Below are 5,153 nucleotides of genomic sequence, written 5' to 3'. Positions count from 1 at the left end.
GGGCAGCTCCACATATAAGACATTGGTCAACGTAGTGGCAACCATTCATACCAATTGCCACTATCTAGCTCCCCTACTCCCCGGGGAGCTGGTCCCCATTTCCCCTTCATTCCTCACATTAAAAATCGGCCTTGTGCCTTAATTACTCGGTGGGGGAGCAAATAAATACCAACTCTACATATAAGGCCTTGGTCAATGTAGGGGCAACCCTTCATATCAATTGTCACTATCCCCTACTCCCCGGGGAGTTGGTCCCCATTTCCGCTTCACTCCTCACATAAAAAATCAGCCTTGTGCCTTATTTGCTCGGTGGGAGAGCAAATAAATAACCTTTTCTTGGCCTTTTGGCTAAGATCAAAGTGTAGTATCTGTTTTTACAACATGCTGTACTTATGTTTGTAACTTTGTGATATAAAGTGGGGGATCACTTTTCTGTATTAATTTAATGTAAAATGATCACCCACTTTACAACCGCAAACGTTAGCATCTCGCGGTGGCCCAGTGGTTAAAACCATCCCACTCTTCTTTTTCACACTTTAATTTACAACTTTGCCTCAAGACTTCGGGTTCGATCCTCATACTTACCTACCAAAACATTTTTTTTATTTTACCCCCCCCCCCGGAGTTTTTATTTACTCAAAACCACACACACCTCCAAACACCCGGGCAACGCCGGGTACCCCTCGCTAGTTAATAGTAAAATGACAAAGATTTGTTGCACTTTAGTCACTTTTTGAATACCCTGTATATATGATGAGAATAATGGAAATAGTATTCCGACGAGATAAGGAGATGAAAAAGGAAAAAATCAAGTTATATGTCCATCAACGTTTCGTCTTTATTGTAAGACTTCTGTAAGAATAAATTAAAGAAAAATAAAATACCAATACAAAATACCAGTTTTTGTATTTATCATACTTCACCACGGTCCAATCATTTTAGCCACGAGAGCCAGTGCCCGCTATTTTAAAAGGCTGGCACTGGTTCCCAATTTCATTTTTTTACAGGTTGGGTGAGGGTATGGTCTCACCGTGCAACGCCGGTACATAGGTCCTGCTAGTTTCAATATTTCAAGTATAATCTCCGTATATAATATAATTACTTCAGAAATTCCCCTCTGAACCAAAGTATCGTAGGTTTGCAACAACAGATGGCACATACAAATTCCAGAAATGTAGCCTAATAGACATTATCTTATGTAGCTTTCGAACGCCATTTTAAACAGATTCAGTCGTTATAATAAAATATTACATTGCATCCGATGAGGAATACCATCACAATCCCAAATCCTTTAAAGAAGTTTATGGAACGAAATAAAACGGACTTATTTTTTGTCAATACTTTTATTTACGCTACAAATTTCTTTCAATAAAATTCTGTAATTGTTTTCATCAGAACAAATCATTAGAAAAAGACGCGATTATTTGAAAGTTAAACCCGTCAATATATAAATATATATGAAATGCGTCTGTACTTCGCCACGGTACATTCATTTTGGCCACGGCCGCCAGTGCCCGCTTGTTTACAAGGCCGGCAGTGGTTCCCATTTTTTTTTTTTTTTACAGGTTGGGTGAGGGTATGAGATCTCACCGTGCAACGCCGGTACATAGGTCCTGCTAGTTTCAATATTTCAACGATTTTTTCGTTCTGAAATAGAACGAAGTCGTACTTTTCACAACAAATATATTTTCAAATATTGTACTCTTATTTTATTTTCTACAATTTATTAATCTAACCGAAGTCTTACAAGAAAGACGAAACGTTGATGGACATATAAGTTGGTTTGTTCTTTTTTAAGAATTGATTGATTGAATTTAACTTAGCAAAGAAAAAACTCAGTTTACAATCATAATTATTTATTTATAATTTTTAATTTATTTTTTCCATTTTGTGACACATCTGCAAGGTGTAATGTAGGCTATATTTAGTTTTGGAGGCATGGGTGCTTGTTTTCCTTCTTACTTATAAGTAACTAGATTCATTATATTCGTTATGCAAGTATTTGCTGAGAAACCTTGTGGCAGTTTATTAATATCCCAAAGAAATCAATATTGAACAAACAGTTAATGTATTGTTATGTAATAAACACTTTTGAATATTCGTTAGTTTTACATTCATTTCATTTGTTTTCTCCATGATTTATGTACAAATTCTGTTGGATAATTTCTCTATTCTTTCATGGTGTTATTTATTAAGGTATAACTCTCGCCATACGTAAAATAATACGTATACACATGTATCTATACTCCTATAAATCTGCTTTATTATGTATGTATTCATATACATAGTAAAAACCATGTTGTCTAGTTATTTAAAAAAAATACAATTTTACTGTCCATGGGTGGTGAAATTGCATTAATCTACCTAATCTGCATATTCTTTTAACCATTCATTTTAATTAATTCCCTATTACATTTTTTTTTCGTTTTTTTATGGGATAATCATCGTTAGTTAATTATTACATATAAATATATTCATGTAGACATTCTACATGATTTATACTTGCGATAGTAAATACAAACCACTTTCTATATGTATTTATATATGTGTATATATGTATTTTTTAAATTACGTACGAAACTCCTCTGTCAGTTTTTACAAACATGAAACTTTGTATATATATATATATATATATATATATATATATATATATATATATATATATATATATATATATTGGGTATTCTAACCTATGCGTAACTTTATATTTGTGCTTTATGCAGGGAAAATCGTTGCAAAGGTGTGAAAAATTAAAAAAAAAATGGAATTTCTCAGATAATGGTAAAACGACGGCATTACGAATATGCCTGCATGACTTCATAGCTATTGGTTCATGTTTTAATTGTTAGCCTTCATAGCCGAGTCATTAACGTCAAAGGAAAAAGTAAATCGTAAGCTAAACGGTTTGGTTTCGATTCTCGGTGGTGGCAGTCGAGACATATTTTTTTTTTTTTAACTTTTTCAATCAGTATTATATTGGGTATATAATATAATAATGAGTACGGAATCTACATTAATCAAAATATAATATTTAAGCGTATTTTAACGACCGAGTAATGCCGGGCGTCCTGCTAATATATATATATATATATATATATATATATATATATATATATATATATATATAAGGGGGTAATCACCAACAAATTGTATTTTTTAACATTATTTTATTATTCCGTGTCTTGACTTTTCATTGAGAATTATGTTTAGATCATTGTAATAATGTTTTTAAATCATTGAAATCGTTTTTAACGCGTTTCAGACGTTCTGTGAAGCGTCCTCTGCAGAAATCATTTTCAAAATGTGTTGGAACCCCCTTATTTAAATATACATCTTTCTTTCGTTGGAATTTCTTCACCCATTATATATATATATATATATATATATATATATATATATATATATACATATATATATATATATATATATATATATATATATATATATATATTGTTACACGTTCGCGTGTAGCAATAAGACGTTTTCCTGTGTATATTCTTGTCTCTTTCGAGAGATGATCATTTTTTTCCTTTCTTTTAGCTTCTTACATGTCAGTAACTATTACTGGTTATATAAGTCGCCAAGTAGATACTCTTGTAATTACTGTCATTTTACTTATAATAAAATTAAATGAAATAACAAAGTTTACGTAAATTTCGACAGCAAATGACAAGGACAAATTTTGAGCACAGAATCACACATTTTATTTCATAAGTAGAGACAAACGTAATTGTTTTCAAAGACATTTCTCTAAAAATGCATATTCTTCAAGTAAAGTTAATTTTCTAGTGCTGATTGCTTCATTTCGAACTGATATGCTGCTTATTCTTATTCTGTTCTGTGATTCTTGAACCATCTTCCATAATATACCTATGACTGATGCTATATTACGCCAGCCAGAATTGATGTATTTATATTTATTGTGTCTCTTTAATTAGAAGCAAAAACAAAGAAAGAACATATAGATAGTAGGCAAACAAAACAAAACCAAAACAAAAACTAAATGCACAAGTACCTGTGCTGCAGTGGTTAGAGTACTTGGAAAAATCAATTGTGAAAAGTGATGATCTCCTGAATGTTTAAGGTTTAATTCTCAGTATGGGCGACCGAAAAATAAATTGCGAATTACGTCGGACCTCTATCCACTCCTGGCTGACGGAACGAGAATATGCCTACTCGGGGGAATTAAATGAAAAGTTCCGTTCGAGATTCCGTCAAGATTACCGAGTTCGACAAAAACATCCCAGAGTTCGACAAGACACACCTGAAGAAGGTCGGGGTTCACATCGACCGAAACTATCATGCCTTGACAGAGTACAAAATAGACTTCGTGGTTTAGTGGGGGATGTCCTTTTCTCTACCCTGCAACCCCTCTCCCTCAGAAGAGACGTTGCGAGCCTATCCTTGTTTTATCGTTATTTTCATGGCAGGTGCTCGTCTGAACTCCAATCCCTGGCCAATCTTTCACGAAAAACACCCGTCTAGCTGAATCCACTGTGAAAAATTTCCCCCACTCTATATCTGTGCCTAAATCAAAACGCGGATTTCATGAGCAAAGCTTCTTTCTTAGAACTGCACGCCTGTGGAACTCTGTTCCGTCTGCCTGCTTCCCTCCGGACTACAACTTGGATGTCTTCAAGTCTAATGTTAACAAATTCCTAATGAACCGCCCCCCTAATTAAACACTTCATAAAATCTCCTCACTAACGTGATGTACTTACAATAACCCTTATCCCTGAGTGGCTTCCGGGCCTTGATAAGTGGTGATCACTGTGTAAAAAAAAAAAAAAAAAAAAACTTTGTGAAAATGGCACTCGAGATGAAAACAGTAGTCCGATGAATCCAAATAATACGAATATCCAATATTTATCTCGAAAATTTAGAAGCATCAAAATCCATTTGTCAAGAAGAGGACCAGAGAAATGTTTGCCTTGGGGAGATCAGTTTAAACTGTGATTTATTTATTGTTCCTATTTACTTTACCCCCTCCTCTTCCGCCGAGGTCGGTTTTTAATGTGGGGAAAATCCAACTTCCCAAAAACGGACACTCTGGATAGGAACAAAAATATTGTCGAAGTCACGAAGGATTTCTCCTCCACTACTGAGGACAGAAAAAGGTAAAGTGTACTGTCAGAACAGGTGCTACACTATGA

General features: G+C 34.0%; 1 pseudogene; it reads left to right on the top strand.

Annotated features, from left to right (window-relative positions):
• The first annotated feature begins 328 nt into the window (after positions 1 to 328).
• Positions 329 to 501, top strand: LOC145293450 (U2 spliceosomal RNA; annotated as a pseudogene).
• Positions 502 to 5,153: the final 4,652 nt, after the last annotated feature.

The sequence above is a fragment of the Euprymna scolopes genome, chromosome 14 (genome assembly GCF_053919585.1).
Source record: "Euprymna scolopes isolate OS-2025 chromosome 14, ASM5391958v1, whole genome shotgun sequence".
NCBI lineage: Eukaryota > Metazoa > Mollusca > Cephalopoda > Sepiida > Sepiolidae > Euprymna > Euprymna scolopes.
The sequence above is the reverse complement of the archived record's forward strand: the minus strand, read 5'-3'. Positions and strand labels throughout refer to the sequence as shown.